Source organism: Tursiops truncatus, chromosome 20 (genome assembly GCF_011762595.2).
Source record: "Tursiops truncatus isolate mTurTru1 chromosome 20, mTurTru1.mat.Y, whole genome shotgun sequence".
Lineage (NCBI taxonomy): Eukaryota > Metazoa > Chordata > Mammalia > Artiodactyla > Delphinidae > Tursiops > Tursiops truncatus.
Genome location: NC_047053.1, coordinates 6,229,901 through 6,257,725, shown reverse-complemented (window position 1 = coordinate 6,257,725; position 27,825 = coordinate 6,229,901). Strand labels below are relative to the sequence as shown.

Here is a 27,825-nt window from a genome sequence, read left to right as displayed (position 1 = left end):
GCCTTGGTTGGTTCCGTCATATGACCTCATCACCAAAGGAAGAATCAGGTGTATTTCTTCCTTCCCTCCCTCTCTGCCTCCTTTTCTTCCTTCCTTCTTTTTGTTTTTAATCCAACAAATAGTGGTGACTACCTGCTATGTGCCAGGCTGGGCATATTGATGATTCAGAGGTGAATGAGATCTGTCCCTGCCCTCAGAGGGCTGACAGTCTAGTGGGGTAGACAGACAGGTAAATATGTATAAACAACTGTCAACAGACATTCCCCCCCATCAGGTAACAGAAGGATCTAGTCCTTTACCCCCCTCTTTCAGGAGTCACTTCCCTCTAAAGTATTTGGAGAGGGAAATTTCCCCTCTCCAAATATTCGTCCCTTCCCCCTCTGCTGCTACCGGCCTCCACTTCCCTTTGTCCCAGGTCCATCCCAGGCCTCTGGTCTGCTGCTGTTCACCCCTCAAAGTTCCACCAACACAGAGTGTGTGTGTTTCACGGGTAAATACTCCCCATTCGAGAGAACACAAGATTTCTAGGCAGGAAACCACTTAACTTTATTTTTTCCTAATTCAGTACACTTGAATGGACCGCAAGCTGGGCTAACATGGAAGGTTAAACCCTTCCCAGGGATTCTGCATTAAAAAAGCCTTCTAGAATAGAATTGGCTTTTTTGTTTTGGATGCACAGTTGTATACCTTTTAACGCATGTATAGATTTGTGTAACCACTACCATAATCAGGGTAGAGAATAATTCCTTCACCCCAAGGTGTTCCCTCGTGCTGTCCCTTTACAGTGACTCTCTTTCCTCTGGCAATCCCTGATTTGTTTCCATCTCTGTAGCTTTGTCTTTTCAAGAATGTCATGTAAACAGAATCATACGATATGTAAACTTTTGAGACTGGCTTCTACCACTTGGCATATTGGCTTCAAGAGCCATCAGAGTTGTTGCGTGCATCAATCGTTTTGTCCTTTTCATTGCTGAGTAGTCTTCCATTGGGTAGATGTACCACTTTCTTATTCACCTGCGGAAGAGCATTCGAGTTGTTTCTAGTGTTTGGCAAATATGAGTAGAGTTGCTAGAAACATTTGTTTCTGGGCTTTTGTGTTAACAGAAGTTTTCTTTCCTCGAGGACTGGGACTCCTGAGTCATATGGTAAATGTATAATTAACTTTATAAATGCTAAGTTGTTTTCCGGGGTGGCTCACACATTAATGGTCTTGGGGAGATAATACGACATACCCTGCACTTCCTACTTCTGCATTAAATAATTGAAAAAAAAATCATTATTTGATTTAAACCAGTGTATTTTGGGGAAGAGGGGGTCCCTGTTACTTATAACCAAATACAGTTCCTAATTGATGCAACTTCTATGCCAGCTACTGTCCTAGGCATTGGAGGAACAAATTTGAGTGAGAAAATGTCCCTATCCTTAAGTTCAACAGGGGTAAATGCTGGGTAGCATGTGATAGAAAAGGGCCGCTTTCTCAGACAAACAAACAACAGTCAAGGTTGTATGAAGAAACCCACCAAGTGGAACGTACGCCCCATGGAGCCATGATTTTGCTCTGTTATGTTTACTACTGTATCTCTTGTGCTTGGAACAGAATTAAAAGTATTCAAATCATATAAACTCAATGAATAAAATGGAAATAGAACATGTCTTCAAATTAAAATATCATCTGTAGGGAGAGGATGATGATGACGGACCTTCTTGGATTTCTGGTTGGGTTGGAGAGCAGTGCCAATGGGATGGGGCACTTAGGACCTGCGCTCAGGTGGGGACCCTCTGGAGGTGGAGGCCAGCTAGGCAGCACATCCTCTGCGGTGATCTTTGTAATTGCTTTCCGAGCATACCGGGCTTCTTGTGGCATTGATACTGGAGGCTCTGGGGGCTCAGTTTGGCTTGAGAACGCCTCTCCTGAAAGTGAGAATAGCAATTAAGGAAAGCATGAGGAGAGTATTAACCCATTTGATTAATGAGGTCACTTGTTTTGCTAATAATCTCACCAAGGACTTTGAGGAGAGCTGTGGCAATGGATTAAAACCCCAAAGGATGGACATTTCCTCTTCAGCCCGTAAAGTCCCCAGTCACTGATTTTAACTGAAATTCTCTTGTCCTTCCCACTAATTTTTCTGTGGACCTGTATGACTCAAGCCAGCCTCCCTGGCGAGGTTTTCAAAATGTATTACACAATTTCAGCCAGTGTTTGTAGCATCTTGGACCTTACATAAGAATAATGAGGGGAAGAGGAACCAAGATGGCAGAGCAGAAGGACGTGCTCTCACTCCCTCTTGTGAGAACACCAGAATCACAACTAGCTGCTGGACAGTCATCGACAGGAGGACACTGGAACTCACCAAAAAAGATACCCCACATCCAAAGACAAAGGAGAAGCCACAAAGAGGTGGTAGGAGGGGTGCAATCACAGTAAAATCAAATCCCGTAACTGCTGGGTGGGTGACTCACAAACTGGAGAACACTTATAACACAGAAGTCCACCCACTGGTGTGAAGGCTCTGAGCCCCACGTCAGGCTTCCCAACCTGGGGGTCCGGCAACGGGAGGAGGAATTCCTAGAGAATCAGACTTTGAAGGCTCGTGGGATTTGATTGCAGGACTTCAACAGGACTGTGGGAAACAGAGACTCCACTCTTGGAGGACACACACAAAGTAGTGTGTGCGTCAGGACCCAGGGGAAGGAGCAGTGACCCCAGGGAAGACTGAACCAGACGTACCTGCTAGTGTTGGAGTGTCTCCTGCAGATGCAGGGGGTGGCTGTGGCTCACCTTGAGGACAAGGACACTGGCAGCAGAAATTCTGGGAAGTGCTCCTTGGCATGAGCCCTCCCAGAGTCCACCATTAGCCCCACCAAAGAGCCCAGGTAGGCTCCAGTGTTGGGTTGCCTCAGGCCAAACAACCAGCAGAGAGGGAACTCAGCCCCACCCATCAACAGTCAAGTGCGTTAAAGTTTTACTGAGCTCTGCCCACCAGAGCAACAGTCAGCTCTACCCACCACCGGTCCCTCCCATCAGGAAACTTACACAAGCCTCTTAGATAGCCTCATCCACCAGAGGGCAGACAGCAGAAGCAAGAAGAACTACAATCCTGCAGCCTGTGGAACAAAAACCACATTCACAGAAAGACAGACAAGATGAAAAGGCAGAGGGCTATGCACCAGATGAAGGAACAAGATAAAACCCCAGAAAAACAACTAAATGAAGTGGAGATAGGCAGCCTTCCAGAAAAAGAATTCAGAATAATGATAGCGAAGATGATCCAGGACCTCGGAAAAAGAATGGAGGCAAAGATTGAGAAGATGTAAGAAATGTTTAACAAAGACCTAGAAGAATTAAAGAACAAACAAACAGAGATGAACAATACAATAACTGAAATGAAAACTACACTAGAAGGAATCAATAGCAGAATAACTGAGGCAGAAGAACAGATAAGTGACCTGGAAGACAGAATGGTGAAATTCATTGCTGCGGAACAGAATAAAGAAAAAAGAATGAAAAGAAATGAAGACAGCCTAAGAGACCTCTGGGACAACATTAAACGCAACAACGTTTGCATTATAGGGGTCCCAGAAGGAGAAGAGAGAGAAAGGACCTGAGAAAATATTTGAAGAGATTATAGTTGAAAACTTCCCTAAGGTGGGAAAGGAAATAGACACCCAAGTCCAGGAAGCGCAGACAGTCCCATACAGGACAAACCCAAGGAGAAACACACCGAGACACATAGTAATCAAATTGGCAAAAATTAAAGACAAAGAAAAATTATTGAAAGCAGCAAGGGAAAAACGACAAATAACATGCAAGGGAATTCCCATAAAGTTAACAGCTGATTTCTCAGCAGAAACTGTACAAGCCAGAAGGGAGTGGCATGGTATACTTAAAGTGATTAAAGGGAAGAACCTACAACCAAGATTACTCTACCCAGCAAGGATCTCATTCAGATTCCATAGAGAAATCAAAAGCTTTACAGACAAGCAAAAGCTAAGAGAATTCAGCACCACCAAACCACCTCTACAACAAATGCTAAAGGAACATCTCTAAGTGGGAAACACAAGAGAAGAGAAGGACCTACAAAAACAAACCCAAAACACTTAAGAAAATTGTCATAGGAACATACATATCGATAATTACCTTAAATGTAAATGGATTAAATGCTCTAACCAAAAGACACAGACTGGCTGAATGAATACAAAAACAAAACCCATATATATGCTGTCTACAAGAGACCCACTTCAGACCTAGGGACACATAGAGACTGAAAGTGAGGGGATGGAAAAAGATATTCCATGCAAATGGAAATCAAAAGAAAGCTGGAGTAGCAATACTCATATCAGATAAAATAGACTTTAAAATAAAGAATGTTACAAGAGACAAGGAAGGATACTACATAATGATCAAGGGATCAATCCAAGAAGAAGATACAACAATTGTAAATATATATGCATCCAACATAGGAGCACGTCAATACATAAGGCAACTGCTAACAGGTATAAAAGAGGAAATTGACAGCAACACAATAATAGTGGGGGACTTTAACACCTCACTCACACCAATGGACAGATCATCCAAAGTGAAAATAAATAAGGAAACAGAAGCTTTAAATGACACAATAGACCAGAGAGATTTTGTTGATACTTATAGGACATTCCATCCAAACACAGCAGATTACACTTTCTTCTCAAGTGTGCACAGAACATTCTCCGGGATACATCACATCTTGGGTCACAAATCAAACCTCAGTAGATTTAAGAAAATTGAGATCATATCAAGCATCTTTTCTGACCACAAGGCTATGAGATTAGAAAGGAATTACAGGAAAAAAAAGTAAGAAAAACAAACACATGGAGACTAAACAATACATTACTAAATAAGCAGGATATCACTGAAGAAATCAAAGAGGAAATCAAAAAATACCTACAGACAAATGACAATGAAAACACAACAATCCAAAACCTATGGGATGCAGCAAGAGCAGTTCTAAGAGGGAAGTTTATAGCTATACAAGCCTACCTCAACAAACAAGAAAAATCTGAAACAATTTAACCTTACACCTAAAGGACCTAGAGAAAGAAGAACAAACAAAGCCCAAAGTTAGCAGCAGGAAAGAAATCATAAAGATCAGAGCAGAAATAAATGAAATGGAAACAAAGAAAACAATAGCAAAGATCAATAAAACTAAAAGCTGGTTCTTTGAGAAGGTAAACAAAATTGATAAACCATTAGCCAGACTCATCAAGAAAAAGAGGGATAGGACTCAAATCAATAAAATTATAAATGAAAAAGGAGAAGTTAAAACAGACACTTCAGAAATACAAAGCATCCTAAGAGACTGCTACAAGCAACTCTATGCCAATAAAATGGACAACCTGGAAGAAATGGACAAATTTTTAGAAACGTATAACCTTCCAAGACTGAACCAGGAAGAAACAAAAAATATGAACAGACCATTCACAAGTAATGAAATTGAAACTGTGATTAAAAATCTTCCAACAAACAAAAGTCCAGGACCAGATGGCTTCACAGGTGAATTCTGTCAAGCATTTAGAGAAGAGCTAACACCCATCCTTCTCAAACTCTTCCAAAAAATTGCAGAGAAAGGAACACTCCCAAACTCATTCTATGAGGCCACCATCACCCTGATACCAAAACCAGACAAAGATACTACAAAAAAAGAAAATATCATTGATGAATATAGATGCAAAAATCCTCAACAAAATAGTAGGAAACAGAATTCAACAACACATTAAAAGGATCATACATGATGATCACGTGGGGTTTATCCCAGGGATGCAGGGATTCTTCAATATATGCAAATCAATCAATGTGGTACACCATATTAACAAATTGAAGAATAAAAACTATATGACCATTTCAATAGATGCAGAAAAAGCTTTTGAAAAAATTCAACACCCATTTATGATAAAAACTCTCCAGAAAGTGGGCACAGAGGGAGCCTACCTCAACATAATAAAGGCCATATATGACAAACCCACAGCAAACATCATTCTCAATGGTGAAAAACTGAAAGCATTTCCTCTAAGATCAGGAACAAGACAAGGATGTCCACTCTCACCACTGTTATTCAACATAGTTTTGGAAGTCCTAGCTATGGCAATCAGAGAAGAAAAAGAAATAAAAGGAATACAAATTGGAAAAGAAGAAGTAAAACTGTCACTGTTTGCAGATGACGTGATACTATACATAGAGAATCCTAAAGATGCCACCAGAAAACTACTAGAGCTAATCAATGAATTTGGTAAAGTTGCAGGACACAAAATTAATGCACAGAAATTTCTTGCATTCCTATAGTGTAATGATGAAAAATCTGAAAGAGAAATTAAGGAAACACTTCCATTTACCACTGCAAGAAAAAGAATAAAATACCTAGGAGTAAACATACCTAGGGAGACAAAAGACCTGTATGCAGAAAACTATAAGACACCGATAAAAGAAATTAAAAATGATACCAACAGATGGAGAGATATACTATGTTCTTGGATGGAAGAATCAATATTGTGAAAACGACTATACTACCCAAAGCAATCTACAGATTCACTGCAATCCCTATCAAATTACCAATGGCATTTTTTACAGAACTAGAACAAAAAAATCTTAAAATTTGTATGGAGACACAAAAGACGCCGAATAGCCAAAGCAGTCTTGAGGGTAAAAAACGGAGCTGGAGGAATCAGACTCCCTGACTTCAGACTACAGTACAAAGCTACGGTAATCAAGACAATATGGTACTGGCACGAAAACAGAAACATAGATCAATGGAACAAGATAGAAAGCCCAGAGGTAAACCCACACACCTATGGTCAACTAATCTATGACAAAGGAAGCAAGGATGTACAGGGGAGAAAAGACAGTCTCTTCAATAAGTGGTGCTGGGAAAACTGGACAGCTACATGTAAAAGAATAAAATTAGAACACTCCCTAACACCATACACCAAAATAAACTCAAAATGGATTTGAGACCTAAATGTAACACCGGACACTATAAAACTCTTAGAGGAAAACATAGGAAGAACACTCTTTGACATAAATCACAGCAATATCTTTTTTGATCCACCTCCTAAAGTAATGGAAATAAAAGCAAAAATAAACAAATGGGACCTAATGAAACTTCAAAGCTTTTGCACAGCAAAGGAAACCATAAACAAGACAAATAGACAACCCTCAGAATGGGAGAAAATATTTGCAAATGAATCAACGGACAAAGGATTAATCTCCAAAATATATAAACAGCTCATGCAGCTCAATATTAAAAAAACAAACAACCCAATCCAAAAATGTGCAGAAGACCTAAATAGACATTTCTCCAAAGAAGACATACAGATGGCCAAGAAGCACATGAAAAGCTGCTCAACTTCACTAATTATTAGAGAAATGCAAATCAAAACTACAATGAGGTATCACCTCACACCAGTTAGAATGGGCATCATCAGAAAATCTACAAACAACAAATGCTGGAGAGGGTGTGGAGAAAAGGGAACACTCTTGCACTGTTGGTGGGAATGTAAATTGATACAGCCACTATGGAGAACAGTATGGAGGTTCCTTAAAAAACTAAAAATAGAATTACCATATGACCCAGCAATCTCACGGCTGGGCATATACCCAGAGAAAACCATAATTCAAAAAGACACATGCACCCCAATGTTCATTGCAGCACTATTTACAATAGCCAGGTCATGGAAGCAACGTAAATGCCCATTGACAGGTGAATGGATAAAGAAGTTGTGGTACATATATACAATGGAGTATTACTCAGCCATAATAAAAAGGAACGAAATTGAGTCATTTGTTGAGACGTGGATGGATCTAGACGTGGATGGATCTAGAGTCATTTGTTGAGACGTGGATGGATCTAGTAAGTCAGAAAGAGAAAAACAGATATCATATATTAACGCATATATGTGGAACCTAGAAAAATGGTACAGATGAACTGGTTTGCAGGGCAGAAATAGAGGCACAGATGTAGGGAACAAACATATGGACACCAAGAGGGGAAAGTGGCAGGGGTGGTGGTGGTGGTGTGATGAATTGGGCAATTGGGGTTGACATATATACACTAATATGTGTAAAATAGGTAACTAATAAGAACCTGCTGTATAAAAAATAAATAAAATTCAAAATAAAATAAAATAAAATAAAATCCTGTATGCCGTAACTAAGGCGCAGTGTGGCCTAAATAAGTAAATAAATAAATAAATATTTTTTAAAACCCCACAATGTCCTTCTTAGGATTTCTGCTATTTGCCGAGTTTCTGCTCTGGGTGTTGGTTATAGTCACACGGTCGCCCCGGCTCCATGAACTGCTGAAGTAATGCTAAATCTAGTGATTTCTCTGCTTCTCCCTGCACCAACTGTGCTGCGAAACTTGGCTCTCCCCTCAATGTCCACAAATCCCCCACCTAAAGAAGGACTTCGTGTAGACTTCAACAAGACCAGCAACTTCAGCTCATTTTTTTTTTGTTTGGTTTTTTTTTTTTTTGCGGTACGCGGGCCTCTCACTGTTGTGGCTTCTCCCGTTGTGGAGCACAGGCTCCGGACGCGCAGGCTCAGCGGCCATGGCTCACAGGCCCAGCCGCTCCGCGGCATGTGGGATCTTCCCAAACCGGGGCACGAACCCGTGTCCCCTGCATCGGCAGGCGGACTCTTAACCACTGCGCCACCAGGGAAGCCCCCAGCTCATTTTTACAAGTTCTGTGGCTACGGTTACAGCATCTATAACTTATCTTCAAAAACTTCTGAATTAACAGTGTATTATAGATGAGTTACAAAGTAATTTACTCCTGGGATAATGTAGATTAAAGTTAATGTTTGAGGCCCCCTCTGAGATGTTTTCCAAATCTCTGGATACCCAACTGGGTGTCAGTTTGATTCTGACACTAATTACCCCTCAACTCCCTCCTCAGGTTCATAATTTGTTAGAACGGGTCACAGAACTCACAGAAGCACTTGATTTCTGTTTACCAGTTTACTGTAAAGGATTCAGTGTAGGCACAGCTGGATGGAAGAGATGCACAGGGCGAGGTACAGGGATGTAGTGGGGGTAGCAGAGTTTCTACGCTCTCTCTGGCTCACCACCCTCCCAGCCTCTCAGTGTATTCACTAACCCTGAAGCTCTCTGAACCTCTCCATTTCAAGGTTTTTATGGATGTTCCATTTCATGGACATGATTGATTAAATCACCGGCCATTGGTGACTGAACTCCATCTCCAGCCCCTGTCCCCTCCGTGGAGGTCAGGGAGTAGGGTTGAAAGTTCCAGCCCTCTAATCATGTCTTGATCTTTCTGGAGACCTGCCACCATCCTGAAGCTGCCTAGGGGCCCCCAGCCACCAGTCATCTTATTAGCATAGAAAAGACGCTGATCACTCCAGAGATTCCAAGGTTTTTAGCAGCTGTGAGCCAGGAACTGTGGACAGAGACAAAATATATATTTCTGTATGCCATACACCCTAATTAGGAATCTACACTTCAGGGATGGTAGGTGAAGTGCTTCAAATATTGCTATATAAATCTGCACTAGGCAATGCATTAATTGAGCATAAAGGGATGCTTTATATCTATTTAATAATATATAATATTTATACATATACATATATGTGTGTGCAAGTGTATACACACATGTTTGTGTACATATATACATAAATGTGTGTGCATCATGGTTGAGCATTAAAACTACTGGCTTTCCTGCCCTTGAATGAACAAGGTATAACAGCCCACAGGCTGTGCATCCGTCACTGCTATCATTCACTCATATCTGGGCAGGAGGGGTCCCTGTCCTGGGCCCCATGCTTAAGAGCAGGGCTCAGCAAACTTTTTCTGTAAATACTTTAGGCTTTGTGGACGCTCATGTCTTTGTCACAACTACTCAAGTCTGCTGTCGCAGTGCAGAAGCAGCCATAGACAATTCCTGAAAGAATGTGTGTGGCTGTGTTCCCATCAAACTTTATTTACAGAAACGGGCAGTGGGCCGGTTTGGTCCATGGACTGCGGTTGGCCCCAGGTCCAGCGATGCTAAATCTGCATACTCACAAACTCTTCGCTTACGTGAGCTAATACATCCCTTTTTCTCCCTTAAGCCCGTATGAGATGAGTTTCTGTCTTGTGAACTAGAAACAGTCCTTACTGATAATATACCAGTGAAGAGGGCGGGAAGAGGCCCTGCTTTAGAACCTTGTTTCTCAGACCTTCGTATGACACGAATCACCTGGAGAGGACGTTGAAACAAATATTGCTGGGCTTGCCTGCACCAATTCTGGTTCAACAGGAGTGCAGTGCGGCCCAGAATTTGCATTTCTAACAAGCTCCCAGGGGATATTGCTGCTGCTGGACCCCGCTTTGAGTATTGATTCTTTGGAGGACCCTTCCATGGCCCTCTTCCAGCTGTGCCCCTCCCCCAAAGCGAAGATGTCTGTGGGGTCAAGGGAATCTGCGTTAAAGAGGCTACCTTGATGATTTGTGTGTGCCTTCTTGTTTGAGAAGCCCCGATCTGTACTATGAGCCGTCCTGTACTGTGGTCAGAGCGGATGGCTTTGGAGCAGCCGATCTGAAGGCCGAATAACCAATTAGTGCTGGGTCTAGTCTAGGGTCCTCAGCAGGAAGGCTTGTGATTAAACAAAGAACTTCACCCTCTCTCCCTGAGAGTATGGATGCAGACACACAGAGAAACTTAGGAGTTGATAGTGGGAGGAAGTTAGAAAAAGCCAGGAGGAAGCTGTGTGTAGCAAATGCTGAGGCAGGGAAAAGCTCGCGGTATCGGGAGGGTCTGAGTCGTGACCTTGGTAGTGTGTGGGCTGCGATTACTGGAACCTACAGTTGAGGGAAGGACATTTAATCGGGTCATTTGAGAGACCTTGATTTTGAATTCTCTGTCAACTTCTTTTCCTCCATAACATCCAACTCTTTAGCTGTTTCTGTGTTTCTTACCTTCTTAGCACCATCACCAGAAGCGATTGCTTCTTTGGAACCTGGGAAATTCTAATTAATACATGAACCAGTATGAAAAAGAGAAGCACTCCAAAAGAAAAAAAACAGAGAGGATTTAAAAAAAGAAAAAAGCAAAATTCAAAAGCATTTTTATATACCAGGGCTAACCAGTTAGAAAATGTCAGACTTTGGATATGAAGAAAAAGTTAAAATTGTTCGGGACACAGGAAGATATGAATAAACAGAAATATGCTGTGTTCCTGGTGGGAAGTCCCACTACTATTTAGTAGCTTGATTCTACACAAATGAATCAATAAATAAGAAATTCCAATAGGAACCTACCAGATTTTTTGTGGGAGTTTTCAAACTGAAGAAAAAAATGCATCTGGAATAGAAAAGTTATGAGAACAGCCTAGAAGTTTTTAAATTAGAGTCAGGCATTTGGAGGTGGAGAAATACATAACAAAATTATAATAATGAAAACAACATGCTGTCTTACCAGCGTGAAGGGTAGATGGCACAGAACAGTCTAGAACAAACCCATATGGGAATGTAGTATGATTGCAGCAGAATGTTGGGGCAGTGGAAAAAGATGGATGTTCAGCTCCATACTGTGTTTTACAGTGAAAATTTGAAAACAATGGAATATAATGAAATACATTTTAAGACTATGCATCTGCTAAATGACAAAATGACAAATATTGATATAGAGGTTCATGGTATATATATATATTTTAACATCTTTATTGGAGTATAATTGCTTTACAATAGTGTGTTAGTTTCTGCTTTATAACAAAGTGAATCCACTATATGTATACATATATCCCCATATTTCCTCCCTCTTGCGTCTCCCTCCCACCCTCCCTATCCCACCCCTCTAGGTGGTCACAAAGCACCGAGCTGATCTCCCTATGCTATGCGGCTGCTTCCCACTAGCTGTCTATTTTACATTTGGTAGTGTATATATGTCCATGCCACTCTCTCACTTCATCCCAGCTTACCCTTCCCCCTCCCCATGTCCTCAAGTCCATGCTCTATGGCTGTGTCTTTATTCCTTTCCTGTCCCTAAGTTCTTCAGAACCTTTTCTTTTCTTTTCTTTTTTACATTCCATATATATGTGTTAGCATACGGTAATTGTTTTTCTCTTTCTGACTGCACTCTGTATGACAGACTCTATCTAGGTCCATCCACCTCACCACAAATAACTCAATTTCATTTCTTTTTATGGCTGAGTAATATTCCATTGTATATACATGCCACATCTTCTTTTGTTGTTTTTTTTTTTTTTTTTTTTTTTTGCTGTACGCGGGCCTCTCACTGTTGTGGCCTCTCCCATTGCGGAGCACAGGCTCCAGACGCGCAGGCTCAGTGGCCATGGCTCATGGGCCCAGCCGCTCTGTGGCATGTGGGATCTTCCTGGACCGGGGCACGAACCCGTGTCCCCTGCATCGGCAGGTGGACTCTCAACCACTGCGCCACCAGGGAAGCCCTTACCTCAGGTTTTTTTTGTTGTTTTTTTTTTTTTTTTTTTTTGCCACATCTTCTTTATCCATTCATCTGTCGATGGACACTTAGGTTGCTTCCATGTCCTGGCTATTGTAAATAGAGCTTCAGTGAACATTGTGCTACATGACTCTTTTTGAATTATGGTTTTCTCAGGGTATATGCCCAGTAGTGGGATTGCTGGGTCATATGGTAGTTCTATTTTTAGTGTTTTAAGGAACCTCCATACTGTTCTCCATAGTGGCTGTTATCAATTTACATTCCCACCAACAGTGTAGGAGGGTTCCCTTTTCTCCACACCCTCTCCAGCATTTGCTGTTTGTAGATTTTCTGATGATGCCCATTCTAACTGGTGTGAGGTGATACCTCATTGTAGTTTTGATTTGCATTTCTCTAATAATTAGTGATGTTGAGCAACTTTTCATGTGCTTCTTGGCCATCTGTATGTCTTCTTTGGAGAAATGTCTATTTAGGTCTTCTGCCCATTTTTGGATGGGGTTGTTTGTTTTTTTGATATTGAGCTGCATGAGCTGCTTGTAAATTTTGGAGATTAATCCTTTGTCGGTTACTTCATTTGCAAATATTTTCTCCCATTCTGAGGGTTGTCTTTTCATCTTGCTTATGGTTTCCTTTGCTGTGCAAAGGCTTTTAAGTTTCATTAGGTCCCATTTGTTTATTTTTGTTTTTATTTCCATTTCTCTAGGAGGTGGGTCAAAAAGGATCTTGCTGTGATTTATGTCATAGAGTGTTCTGCCTTTGTTTTCCTCTAAGAGTTTTATAGTGTCTGGCTTTACATTTAGGTCTTTAATCCATTTTGAGTTTTTTTGTGTGTATGGTGTTAGGGTGTGTTCTAATTTCATTTTTTTACATGTAGCTGTCCAGTTTTCCCAGCACCACTTATTGAAGAGGCTGTCTTTTCTCCATTGTATATTCTTGCCTCCTTTATCAAAAATAAGGTGACCATATGTGTGTGGGTTTATCTCTGGGCTTTCTATCCTGTTCCATTGATCTATATTTTTGTTTTTGTGCTAGTACCATATTGTCTTGATTACTGTAGCTTTGTAGTATAGTCTGAAGTCCCAGAGCCTGATTCCTCCAGCTTCGTTTTTCTTTCTCATGATATATTGTTAAATGGAAAAAAAAAAAAAAAACCCACAGTTTACAAAACAGTAAAAAGTGTAGAATGAGCCACAGTTGCTAAATACCTATATGTATGTTTATATTCACAAAGGTCACAAATGCAGATGTCTCTCTTGTCCCATTTTTTAAGAAACCAACTTTGATTGAGGTACTAACCATATCATCAGTGGCTCAGCACCTCCACTGCATTGGGTTTGGAATTAAGCTTCACCTCCCGATCTCTGCTGCAGGATCTAGGCTTGAAGGCTGGTTTCCACATGGCTCCCTGAATCACCTTTGAAGTTGACCACACTCCTGACCACGTGGCTTCCGAGAAAAATCCTGAGATGTGTTTTCCCTGGGTCACCATCCTCCCCATGATCTCCCATCTTTCCTTCCTCCGTCAGGTTCTGCCCTCCCCACAAGGTCTAGCTGCTACTGGTAAGTCAGAGAAATATCAGAGTTAAATAGATCCCATGATCATTCTAAGGGGAATTGAGTGGCTCTGTAAGACCATGTAAAGCTCAAGAAAGGCAATAGGGGAAGGAATATTAATTACAGAAGCCTTGAACCCATACGGTAAGTCCCCTACATATGAACCTTCAAGTTGTGAACTTTCAAAGATGCAAACGTGCGTTCCACCAACGTCCTCCTCTCCCTCCTCCAGTCAGTAACTCTTCTTGCCTGTTCACTCGATGCCAGCCCCTGTGTGCCAGCTGTTGTCCTGGACTACCGTCCTTTTCAAGGTACTGTACTGTAAGATTAAAAATGTCTTCCTTATTTTTTTATGTATTATTTGTGTGAAAAGTATTATAAACCTATTATAGTACAGTATAGCCGACTGTGTTAGTTGGGTACCTAGGCTAACTTTGTTGGACTTATGAACAAATTGGCCTTATGAACATGCTCTCGGAACAGAACTTGTTCATATGTAGGGGACTTACCATATTCCCATCTCTTAAGTGTGGGGAGGGGTGTCCAGAAAAATCCCCCCAAACCAAGCAGATTATTCACCCTTTCCATCCTCCCCTCAAATTTCTGGAATTGAGAACGAGGTAGCCACATGGTGTGAAGACGGTGCTTGGCACACCGAGCTTTACGTGCAGAGCTGGGCCCCACCTGGGCCACTTCTGCTCGCTGCTGTCTCATGCATCCAAATCACGACAGTTTACCAGGACACATGGCTTCTTTTCCTGACTACCCTCCAACCCATTTCTGCCTTAGAGCTTCAGGGAAACGAGGTTAGGAACCCAGGAGGTGGGACCCGGTTGTAGCTGGGTGTATTCTAGAACAAACCCCTCAAATGGCTTCTAAGGAGCAGGAATTACGTGGCAGTGAAGAGGTGAAATTACCACCTATTACTTCACCCATATAATTGGCTTAATAATTAAAACAACTAGCAGGGACCTCATCCACATGGAGTCATTATGTGCTGCTTTTTCCGACCATTGTCACAAAATATGGAAACTACATCTCATAAGGGGAGCATTCTCAGGATTGCTTAGCAACCTCCGCTGTAACTGTCACCCAGTTTGTAAGAACACGTGATTAATTATCGTGTCTTGTACCTAGAATATTATGCGTGTGGAAAAGTCATGGAGATGGATCCTCCTTGTCTTGAAACAGATCCCTCACAGTGGGGTTCACCTGGGAACAGTTCAGAGTTTGTCTGCTGGGAGAGCCTTGAAACAGCCTTCATTAGAATACATAATTTAATGATAAAATCGTACAGCTTTTCCATGGAGGACGGCATCTCTTTCTAACCATATGGCCGTTGTTGTGCCAGAACAATTGCTGAACAAATCCAGGATTTCCCTACTCATTCGTGACAAGTGTTTGTGTCTCATCACAATTCTAGGGAAAAGTTAGTGGTGATAACATAGAATCGAACGTCAGGTTTGGGAATAAAGAGACTTGAGGTCTAATGGCAGCTCTCCTGCCACTGGCTTATGGACTTTTATCCAAACCTTTTCTCCTTAAACCTCAGTTTCTTTCTCTGTGAAAGCCTGGGCTGGTATGCTTTGGCGTGGTGCTCACAGCTGCGAGTCAGCAAGCACGAAAGGGTACAACCATTGCAGTTATTAAGCCCCACTATTTCCAGGCCATTTCTTTCACTTCCATGGTTTTAATTACCACCCTCTGCCAGTGTCTTAAGAACAGCCCTGTCTTCCAGACCTATATGTCCGACAGCCCACTGGCCGCCTCCACTTGCATACAACACAGGCCAACCAAAGCTCCACCTGTCCCAAACAGAACTCACCATTCTCTGAACTGTGCCCACCCAACCCCCTTCTCTCCCAATGTCTGCCATGTTTTATCAATGACATTACTGTCCACCCAGTTTGTAAAACCATAAACCTGACGATCACCTGACATTCTGCTCCCTTAGACCTTGTGTCCAACAAATCACTGTCTTGTTAGTTGGACTTCCCCAATACCTCTTGTTTGCTAGTTTGTTCTACAGTTTGTTAGTTGAAACTCCCCAATATCTCTCAAGCATTTCCCCAGCACCACAGCCACCACTGTGACCAAAGTTCTCACCTTCTCTTACTTGGATGGGGTACCTTTCTGGTGTCTCTAATCCCACTGGAGTGCCCCTGCCATCCTTTCTCCACGGGACAGATATGGTCATCTGTGTAAACTTCAGATCTGATTATGTCTATAGTAGATGCCATTTGAGGTCTGCTGAGCCTACGATCCAGCGTCCCCGCTTCTCCGAGACCCGCCCCATCTCCTGGAAGGCACATTTGTATTATGACACCTTGAGCTTCCTGGAGCTCACCCATAGGTCAGTGAATTAGGGGTAAATAATTGAATACCAGGCTGACTCAATTGAATTCTTTCTCCAGGCATTTTGAATTGTGACTCATAAACACCGTTGCGCCTCTCTGTATGACTGGAACTATAACTTATAACCTGAGGGCCATTGTCTCCCCTGCCTTTGGAGAAACAGAGAAAGAGAAAATAACAAAGCAGACGCACAGAGAGGCATACATGACAGACAGAGACTAACTCTTGGATTCCGGAAGAGCTTTCCAGATTCTGACTCCAGGCGCTTCCTGAGAACTATTTATGCTCTGAGATTTCATTAAATTTCTGGGAATTTATAAGAAATTCCCCCATTTCACTTGAGCTACCTTGAGCTGATTTCCATTCCTTGAAGCCAAATGGTTTTTGCTCACATCCTGGCATTATCATGTTAACCCCACCCCAGACTCCCTGTGACACTAGGATACAGCCCCAGATTCCTAAGCCAGCCCAAAGGCCCTGACGGATTTTCTAGGCTTCTTCTGGCCTCTCATCCCTTTGCTTTCTGTGCTCCAGTCACCCCAGGAAACTTCCAGTTCCTGGACATGCCATCCTCTCTTGGGTCCCTGCCCCTGCCATGCAGTTGCCTGGGATGCCCTCAATCTCTACTCCATGCGTCCTCCAGGTCTCAACATAAATGCCAGTTCCTCAGGAAGCCAGCTGTCTTGGTGGTCCAGGCTGGGCCTTGGCCCCTAGCGAGGAGGACCCCCTTGGCAGGTTTCGTGCAGGAGGTGGTGTCTGATCTGAGCTTTGAAGGACGGACAGGAAGAGCTCATCTAAGGCACTTCTGAGAATTTAGGGACACAGATGGGGTCCTTGGTGATGAGCCCGGGCTTTCAAATCAGATGCTCCTGTAACTGTGGGACTTTGGCCAAAGCCTTACCTGAAAGGTCCAGTGAGTGTGAGGATGAGAAATAGCAAATGTGGAGTAGCTGGCATTACTTTGTCATTATTTGCTTTAGCTCAGAGCACCCCGCAATGCTCTGGAGCCTTGCCCAAATCATTCCAGCTCTCTGAGACTCATTTTCATGATCTGTGTTATTGCTTATCTTCTCTACCACATTACATTATTGTAGGGACTGCATTTTCTGAACTCTGAAACCCTAAATAAACTTGTTGTTATTCAGATTATTATGATTAATGATTATAATCATCGGAACTCAGGGCCCACAGTGAGTTGCCCCTTCTTTCAAGAGCCAGACAATCATGCTTTTCCTTTGAGAGTTAAATTGTGGAATATGCAGAGTCACCAGAAAGATACAGCACAGCTCCCAGACCAGCAGCGTTTGAATGTAACTTGGTTGAATAGATTAACATATTAAAAGACAGTATGTCAATCAGAGAAGGAAGGGACAGAAAAAGTTGTCACGGATGCAAACGGGGCTCAACTTGGCCTGGGCAGGGAGGAGGGCAGCTCAGCCGCCAGAAATGATGCATTTCTGTTTCCAAAGATAAGGCCATCCCTAGAGTTAGCAGATGTACGGAGGATGCCAGTCATCTCCTCCCTACTCCCCACGCCTTCTCAAAGATCTCGCCCAACCTGCAGCCTCGGGTGCTGCAGGCCTTTGTAGCAGGTGCCCTTGCTCCCAGCCCCGCCCTGCTATCCAGGACTGAGAGTCGGGGGTGAATACCAGACTGATATTCCAATTGAATACCTACTGGATTGAATACAATCCAGTAGCAGACGAGAGCTGTTTTCTGAGTTTCTCTGTGTTCCGAGCATTTGGAACAGAGATGGGGAGACTGCATCATTTGGGTGTGGGGGGCACCAAGCTGGGAGGCTGGAAGGTCACTGGGACAGAGACCATCACGTAGGGGTGGCCATGCTGCAGCCTTGTGCAAACAGAGGGGTGAGCAACTAAGTGTCTGCCAGAAGAGAAGAATAAATAAGATATGTGTAGAAAAGCGGCGGTGGGGGGAGGGGAAGGGAGGAGAGAGAGATCTGCTGATTTTTCTTGTTCCTTAAGTCTCACTCTGCTTCTAAATGACATTCCTTTTTAACAAGCTGCAGTAAGTAGGGATATGCAACCAAACCATTCCTAACGAGGATGAAATTTTAGCCAACAGACTGTACTATTTCAGTTTGCCTTGGCGAGATCATCTTACTGTGAGTGAGAAAGTTGATCAGTCAGGCTGTCTCAGGCAGACACGGTCGGGGGTGGGGGGATTCGAGCCGGGAGGTGGCCTCTAGGAGCTGGGGCCTGCACCATGAAAGCTGGCACCTTGCTGTGCGATAACTTGGGTTCCATGTGCTGTATTAGTTTTCTGTTGCTGCTGAAGCAGATTACCGCACTTAGTGGTGCAAAAACAATATAATTTTATTACCTGTAGTTCTGAAGGTTGGAAGTTCAAGTTGACGTGGGTCTCACTGAGCTAAGATCAAGGGGTGGGCTGGGCTGTATTCCTTCTGGCGGCTCTAGGAAGGAATCCATTTCCTTGTCCTTTTCTATCTTCTGGAGGTACTCACGTTCCCTGTCTCCTGGCTTCTTTCTTCATCTTCAAAGCCAGCAAGATAGCAGCTTTCTGACGCTCCTTCTGTTGTCATCTCTCTGTCCCCGACTCTCTCTTCTACGTCCCTCTGTCACTTCTGAGGCCTCTTGTGACTGCATTGGGCCCACCTGGATAAGTCAGGCTAACTCCCCATCTCAAGGCCAACTGACTAGTAACCTTAGTTCCTCTTTTCCATGGAACCTAGAAATTCACAGCTTCTAGGGATTAGGGCATGGACATCTTTCTGCCTACCAGGTGTAGCTTGGCAAAATGGGGACAAAGGACAAAATATTGACGTATAGCATTCTTTAAAAATACTCATTTCAGCTTAGGAAACTTGGGTGCTAAATGAGTAAACTTGTAAATTTTCTTTCTCTGATGGGCACAGAAAGATCTCCTGAATCTGTGCTTTAGTGCATAGAGTATGGACTTTCCAGTCCTCCAGGCTTGGGTTCCATCCTACCAGGTCTATATTTAAGTTCTCTGTATTTCAGTTTCCTTCTCCATAAAATATAGGTAATAATAGTACTGTTTGGAGGATTACGTGAAATCAGATGTTTTTTTAAACTTGATAAATGCCCATTTTCTTGCTTTTCCTCCTTACGCTTCCTCCTTTCCTTTTCCTGTCCTTCCAGATCTCGATAGCTTGGAACCATGAAGCGAATACACGAATGCTTCTAAGTGAGGGGCGGGGGGTGCTTACTACGTCTTGCCAGCAGAAGTGCACTCGTGCCAGGAGTCAGAAACGCGCCGTACGCCCCGATGACGATCCGTAATCTTTTCTTGCTTCTTCTCCCCCATGTTTTGTGTCTTTCTGTCTCTTAAAGTGGGAACCGCCCTGGGTTTCTTGCTGTCTTTCTTTTCTCACCGCATAAAATGATAAGAGTTGGGAGCCAAGTGCAGGAAGATGGAGGCTGCCAAGGAGGAGCTGCCAGGACAGTGGTTTTCAGGGCCTGAGTGATGGGAGCAGCTGGAGATTTCCAGTGGGCTTCATCCCAGCCATGACCCACAGCAAGCTGTGTCCCTGGCCCTTTGAGCAGCTTCTTATTCCTTTAAAGGATTCGCCGTCTACAGAGGTGGGTGAGCTCTGGGCACGGCCGTGACCACAGTCCTGGGCTTCTGGTGGAAACATTTTTTTTCCTTTGATGTTTGAAGGAGCTTGGGAGCCTTCTCGTCCTCGCCCTAGAGATTCAGGATGGAATTAAGTGAAGGGCTGCTGAGCTTGTGTGTAGCAGGAAGACTCCATCTGGCTGGATTTAAATGATGCCCCTGTGATGGGGTAAGACAGGAATAAAGACACAGACCTACTAGAGAATGGACTTGAGGATACGGGGAGGGGGAAGGGTAAGCTGGGACGAAGTGAGAGAGTGGCATGGACATATATACACTACCAAACGTAAAATAGATAGCTGGTGGGAAGCAGCCGCATAGCACAGGGAGGTCAGCTCTGTGGTTTGTGACCACCTAGAGGGGTGGGATAGGGAGGGTGGGAGGGAGGGAGATGCAAGAGGGAAGAGATATGGGGACATATGTATACGTATAAATGATTCACTTTGTTATAAAGCAGAAACTAACACACCACTGTAAAGCAATTATACTCCAATAAAGATGTAAAAAAAAAAAAAAAAAATGATGCCCCTGTGGAGATGCAGCCAGTCCAGATATCAGACACTCTTGGCAAAACATTCTAGAAAGCAACTCCTGTTTTCGCTGAAAAAGCAGTCTGCTAATTGGGAAGTATGGTCTGTTTCTAATTTTCTTTTCCTTTCAGTTTCAGACACGGCACCTATGTAACCTCATTATCAGCTCACAAAACATCTTCACATACGTCAGCACTTTTCTTTGACTCTTGTGCTTCCAGTGGACTCTCAGAGTCAGACAGGCCAATGTAGAGATCCCAGCTCTCCCAAAACTAGTAGTTACTTAACCTGGGTTTCAGTTTTCTCAACTATAAAACAGGCATGCTAATAGTTATTTCCTAGGATTGCTGTGCTGATTGAAACCCCAAGCATAGATCCAGGCCCTTATTAAACATTTGGGAGTTAATACTCATCCCTTCCTTTTTGGGTTCTCTGCACCCAACGCTTGTATATCTCTTAATTAAAACTAGTTCCCCCTTTAAAAGATCTAATAGTCAGGTATAGAATAATAGAATATAGTGCTTGTCTGCAAGAACCTTCTTCTATACCTTTGCCTCAGCCACCCTTCCTGGGGTACAGTAGACTTTTGTTTTTCTGGATTTGGGAATGAAGGGAGTAAGATTGCCCTTTGGGAGTTAAGCTGTAGGGTAACACGGTGGAGAACATTAAAGATACACAGAGTCAGCTGAAGGAGAAGGCACAGTGTCCAGGTGGGCAGAGGCCCCACCAGATTGAATGCATTCCCGTAAAGAAAGGATGTGTCCATCAGAGGCAGGACTGGTCAACTCTGAAAGCAAAAAGACACGAGAGTCCTGGAGGCAAGGATCCACAGGGTCCATCGCAGTACCCTCCAGGGAAGAGGGAGCCTTAGCCAGTGACCAGAAGTTCTCACGCAACGGGGGCAGAGAGTGGAGCCCACGCGCTTTACAGATCTCTCGTTCCATTGGCAAGACCATCACTCTTGTGAAATGGAGACCCCAGGCTACCTCAGCGTGTCCCTGTAAGCGTGGGATTATCAATTTCCCCTTGTTCTGCTCTAGGTGCCCCAGAGACTCTCAAATTGTGATTTGGCTTCTCTTGGAGTCAGCCTTTGGGGAGAGAATGGGCTAATCCTGTAGAATCTGAGTTTTTAGGTCTTAGCATCAGTAATTTCTCCCTGTGAACTAAGAAACAGATATTGGGGTTTTATACACCAGTGTACTCTTCTTGGTTAAAATGTCTCTGTGAGATGGGTCACTCTTCAGATTGTGTAGCTTTCCAAGTATCAGATATCAGACCTAGTAGGATCATGGGAAATTCCCCAAGGCAAGTAATACCAGTTTGTGAGACGTCTTGGTAGACAGTTTGCTGGCCTTTCCTCTTAGTGACACCCATCTGGCGTTTCAGAAGAAAAAGCCTTTCAAATGTTGACACTAACCATACTCTCCGTCGCACTCAGTAACAGCCCAGTGTGGTAGTGTCACCTGGTGGGAAGATTCTGGGATTTGGAACCAAACAGACTTGGGTTTGATTCCATCTCTGCTGCTTTCTATCTATATGAACTTGGGCATGGAGTTGAACATTTATGAACAACAGTTTGTCCATCTGTAAAATGGGATACTTCCTAGGGCTGTTGCAAGCATGAAAGTAGCTATGATTATCGTGTGCATTAAGGGGGCCCATCAGATGGGGAGCAATGATAAAAGTCTGGATCTTTTGTTCCATTATAGACTGAGAATCTGTTATGTGCAAAATTGAATCCAGTCTAATATATAAGCTCTAGACTCTTCTTCCATCACTTTGGCCTGTTTTAGGTTTGAAAATCAGCAGTGGGGGATGGTCTGCATCCGTTTCCCATGGTCTGAACAGTCTTGAGCTTCCACAAGCTTTGCCTGTGGCCTCAAGTTGAGTCCCCGAAGGTATCAAGAGGTGACCTCTAGCAAATTTGTTTTTACAGGTCTGAGTGTGTATGTGGATGCCACCTTTTGATCTTCCTTTGAGCAGAAATTCCAGCCTCCTGGTGCAGTTCAGTCAGAGCTTTGGCGACTGGTTTATTGAATGCGCGAGACTCAAGCCGAAAACAGCTTCACTCTCTCTCACCTCTGCTCATTTTCACCTGCTCTCTGCCCCTGGATAACATTTTGGGTCAATGCAATACCTTTTCTGGTCACTCTTAGACAACAAAAGAAAAAAAAAAGTTCTTCGGTTACTTTCAGGTCCTCGAAAACCTAATCCAGTCTGACAAATAAACTCCAGGCTCTCTTTCTGTCACTTTGGCCTGTTCCGGGTTCAGCAATCAACGATGGGGGAGAGCGCTGGGAGTCCTGCCTCGCTCCTTCCCACTCACCTCCCCCAACCCTCCAACAAGCAATTTGGGACCCTCCTGGGTGGGCTGGGAGGAGAGGAAGGACAGAATAGGTCTCGTATGGCAGTTGTCACTGGAGGTGTCCGGTGGCACAGAGGACATTCTCCATGTGACACTCTTGTGAGTTCCTCCGGAAGCCATCTGACTGCAGCCCCTGAAGCTGGTGATGCCACCTCAGGCTGCCTGCTTGCAAGTCCTCCGTCTCAACACCTCTGCGCCCAGTGGCACCCCCCAACCCCTCTGCTGAGATCCCTTCACCCCTGCCAGGCAGTTCTTCCTCGTTATTTTTTATTTCTTTTTCAACATCTTTATTGGAGTATAATTGCTTTACAATGTTCTGTTAGTTTCTGCTGTATAACAAAATGAATCAGCTCTATGCATACGTATATCCCCATATCCCCTCCCTCTTGTGTCTCCCGCCCTCCCACCCTCCCTGTCACACCCCTCTAGGGGGTCACAAAGCACCGACCTGATCTCCCTGTGCTATGCGGCTGCTTCCCACTAGCTATCTATTTTATATCTGGTAGTGTATATATGTCCATGCCACTCTCTCACTTCGTCCCAGGTTACCCTTCCCCCTCCCCGTGTCCTCAAGTCCATTCTCTACGTTTGCGTCTTTATTCCTGTCCTGCCCTAGGTTCATCAGAACCAATTTTTTTTTAGATTCCATATTACCTTGCATCCTGATTATAAAACAATACATGTGACACCAGAGTTGTTCTAAAAAATAATGGAGCAGAAGATAATTAGTCAAACTCCTGCCATCTCCAACCCAAACATCCATCAATAGAAGAATAAAGAAACAAAGTGTGGGACATTCGTACACACTCAGCAATAAAAAAAAATACTGAACAATTGATCCACACAGCAACGTGGATGAATCTAAAAATAATTATGCCGAATGGAAGAAGGCAGGCCGGAAAAGAGAGGCAGACCGGAAAAGAGAGACATACCGTGTGATTCCACTTGTATAAAATACGCAGAACTACAAGCTAATTCACAGCGACAGAAAGCAGATCAGCGGCTGCCTTTTGATAGAGGAGCGGGGTGGGGTGGGAGGGACAAACTACGAAGAAGCAGGAGGAAACATTGGGGGGTAATGGATGTGTTCCTCACCGTGATTGTGGTTTTGTGAGTATAGCTGGTGGTACCCTTTAAATATGTGTGGTAATAAGTGAGACAGAATTGACAGTAAGTGTGTATTGACAGTAAATATTAACATTTTAAAAATAGTTTTATTGGGACACAATTGACAATAAGGGTGTATTGAGAGTGTTAAACATTTTTAAATAGTTTTATTGAGATATAATTGAAATATTGATACTTATTGTCAGTTGTATCTCAATAAAGCAATTAAAAACGTCTCGCCATCCGACAGTCAGACTGGGTCTTTTCCTAGAAGCTTCCTGGCTGGCTTCTCCCTCCAGGCTTCCACCTGGACCGCTGATCCTGGGGCTTGTTGTCTCACCCTCAGTAGGGGTGCTGTTTGCTACCACGGCAACCCCTTTGTTTAACCTTAGCCTCTTGAAGCCTGAGCCTGGCTCCCACCCCGCCTTCAGGAAGCATGTATCCAGCGATCCAAGTAGTTCTTCCAAAGCCTTTGCCCTTCGTCCCGCTTGAGGAGGTAGCTGTGAAGCACCTCTCTACTTTGCCCATACAGGACACCAGTGCCTCTCTGCAAAGCCCTCATCACTTTTCCTCCCTTGCCTTGCAGATGGATGGTGGCCTAGTGACAACAAAAGTAGCTTTTGGCAGTGACGCCTTTTGCCAGGCCTGAAGAGATGGCCCGGCACCTATGGGTCCTCTCAGCACGCATGGCTCTCAGCTTTGGGGGCCTCGGCCGAAACCCTGGGACAGAAAAAGGCTTGTTTCAATAAACTGCGCCCCACGTCACTTTGCTTCGTTGGGGTACAAAGAAATGAATTTCTCCCCAACGTACTTTCAGAGGCATATATATGGGAGGCAAGCAGCCTCTCTAAGCGCCGAGGCCCTAAGCAGGAACCTGCTGGTGCTGGGTGCCCCTCCCCCTGTCGGAAGCTGCACGTGTACCTTTCAGAAGATGTGCGGGTCCCTTTCGTTACTTTGTCCCAGAGACATTAATGCCACCTCTTTCCTGTTCCTGAGGGGTGAAATATGACAAGCACTGTGAAGGTCACACCTGCCAGAACTGATGCTAGAGTGGTTACCAGGATGACCCCTGCCTGAGGGCATCTCACGACCCAGCAGACCAGGTGATGGGAGGGCAACCTGGAGGATGAGACGAGGCACCAACTGGGGGCTAAAGGGCTGTGTGGTTTGCCTTCAGAGACGTCTTCTGAGATGCAGTTGGGGTGGACAGAGGGAGGCCGAACAGCTTTCCACGGTAGCTAGGGATACCACCTCTGCCGAGGTCCTCCCCTCACAGAGACTACGCACATCAGAGTGAATCAAACATATTTCTTGTCTCCCCGTCACACCACACCCGGGGTCAAAAGTGAGTAAGGTGAGCGGAGTCTTCCTTCCGCCTGCCCTTGCTGCCGGGCCGCAGGCCAGGGAGAAGCCCCTTTAGGATTTAGGTCACACAGGATGATGAGGGAGAAAATTCAAGGTGAGAAGAGAGAAGGGAGGTGACCAGGGGCACCTCTTTGTACCCCCAGTTCCTAGTGCCCTAAATGGTTGGGTGGGGGAAGCTGAATCATAGACGAGAGTGACATTTTAAATGGGGTTGGACCCAGCGTTAATCACGGAAAGTGCCTAAAATTGGACCCAGGTCTCGTGAAGAGTCAAGAGAACTTCTGCAGACCACAGTTGGTAATGAAAACGTGGAGGATTGAACACGTGTCAGAAACTAAGGAAGTGCCTTATATATAAACTCATTCAACCCTCACAACAGCCCCAGGAGGCAGGTGCTGTTATTAATAGCCTCCTTCTCACCGATGAGGGAATTAAGACACAGAGAGGTTAAGCAACTTGGCCAAGGACATCCAGCTTGAACCTTGACTCCAGAAGTGATGCCCCCAACCCTCTCTGGGCTTCCACCTGCTCCGCAACTTCATGAGGCTTCCCATTAACTGGCAAGGCCAGGAGCTCTCCAAGGTGTTGGAGAGAGGCCCAGAGACAGCACAGACAGGCAGCCAGGGCCAGGATCATGGTAAGGACCATTATTTTATTGTGAGAGTGAAGGGAAACCACAGGCGTCTAAATGAATGGCTGCCACTTCCGGCTGTCACAGCCAGGTCTCCGGCTGCATCTCTGTTTAGCAAGTGGGAGCTGGCTGTTTACGTGCCCACCTCTCCCTCAGGGCTGGAAATGTGTTGCAGTAGGGACCACATCTTGGTCATTTTTGTATCTTCTTCACGCTGTCTCAGTTACACGGCACAGAACTGGCATGAGTTAAAAGCCTAGTATGTGTTTATTGAGTAATTAAAGGGGGAATGGATTCTTCTTGCTGTTGAGGCATAGTTGAGGTACAATATTATATAAGTTTCAGGTGTACGACATTGTCATTCACAATTTTAAGGGTTATACTCCACTTAGAGTTATTATAAAATACTGGCTGTATTCCCTGTGTTGTATAATATATCCTTGTAGCTTATTTATTTTATACATAGTAGTTTGTACCTCTTAATCCCCTGCCCCATCCTACCCTTCCCCCATTCCCTCTCCTCACTGGTAATCACTAGTTGGATTCTTAACCGTCTTAAGAAATTTCGTGTTCCCACAGCCCAGTTAATTTCAAAGAGACTGAGGTATTTCTACAGCATCAAGGCAATAATAACGAGGATATAAATAACTGCAGTTACTATGTGATAAGCGTAATGTGCCATGTATTTTATATTAACTCTATAGTATAAATGTAAACTTTAAGCCCTGTCACTCACTAGCAGACTTTTCCCAAGGTGAAGGCCCACCTGGGTGGGAGCCTGGATCCCTGGGGTGGAGCAGGTGACTTCTCGGGTGTGACCACTAGGTGGCGATGCGACACCGCCGTCACCTCTGTACCTCGCGGTGGAGCAGTGAGCGACTTGGACCTGTTCTGAAGGGCTGGCAGAATGGCTGGGGACCTCTTGGTGACCCAGCTGGCCAAGATGGGGCCCATGCATCACGCCCTGTAGTTGGGGTTGAGGGCTTTCCAGTTTGTAGCCATGAGAAGGCCTTTCCAGAGGATCCTCACTGAGCCAGGGTGCATCTTCTCCTTGCTGACATCTGAAAATTATTCACATCCTTTTAATTCAGTTGAACAAGGAATTGCTGAGTCTCAGCTCTTGCCAACCCAGCCTTGTATCCACACCCTCTATTTTAGACGAGGTTGGGGTCAGGGGGCAGGAAGGCCACTAGGCCCAGTTCTCACATTCATGAGAGGCATGTTTAGGCGTTAATGTTACATCCAAACAAGGCTCTACATAGGAACACTGTATTCCTCCCAGTGTTAAAACTGTTCTCTTGCTCCACAAAGAATACTTAAATTATACCACTTTCGGACTTCCCTGGTGGCGCAGTGGTTGAGAGTCCGCCTGCCGATGCAGGCTACACGGGTTCGTACCCCGGTCCGGGAGGATCCCACATGCGCGGAGCGGCTGGGCCCGTGAGCCATGGCTGCTGAGCCTGCGCGTCCGGAGCCTGTGCACCGCAACGGGAGAGGCCACAACAGTGAGAGGCCCGTGTACCGCAAAAAAAAAAAAAAAAACCCCACTATTTTTGTACCCTGTTTTAGCATATCTTTGTCTTTTAATATATCAGCGTCCCTCAAAACTTCAATGTTTGAGGCTCCTCTCTCAATTTTTGAAGCACCTCAGCTGAAATGCTTGCGGTCCCACCAAAATGACTAACTGGTCACGCTTTCTCTCATCTCACGGTTTTTGTGCTAAGTCCCACTCCTGGGACCTGTTCCTCTCCCACTGCGGTTGACTAACTCCTGCCTGTTTTTCAGATCTCAGTTTGGACGTCATCTCAAGCCTCACAGCAAGCCCGTTAGGTGCTCTTAAAGCACCTAGA

At 44.3% G+C, this 27,825-nt stretch overlaps 1 protein-coding gene across 7 annotated transcripts in view; it reads left to right on the top strand.

Annotated features, from left to right (window-relative positions):
- ADPRM (ADP-ribose/CDP-alcohol diphosphatase, manganese dependent) overlaps nucleotides 1-27,825 on the top strand; it is a 381,091-nt gene that overhangs the window by 125,821 nt on the left and 227,445 nt on the right. The window contains exon 6 of one of the 7 annotated variants that reach the window (XR_012328495.1): nucleotides 13,821-16,156. The exons of the other annotated variants lie outside the window; for them this stretch is intronic. The gene's annotated coding sequence lies outside the window, so the exon portion shown is untranslated. Of the gene's footprint in view, nucleotides 1-13,820; nucleotides 16,157-27,825 lie in introns of those variants that run through there. 7 annotated transcript variants of the gene reach the window in all.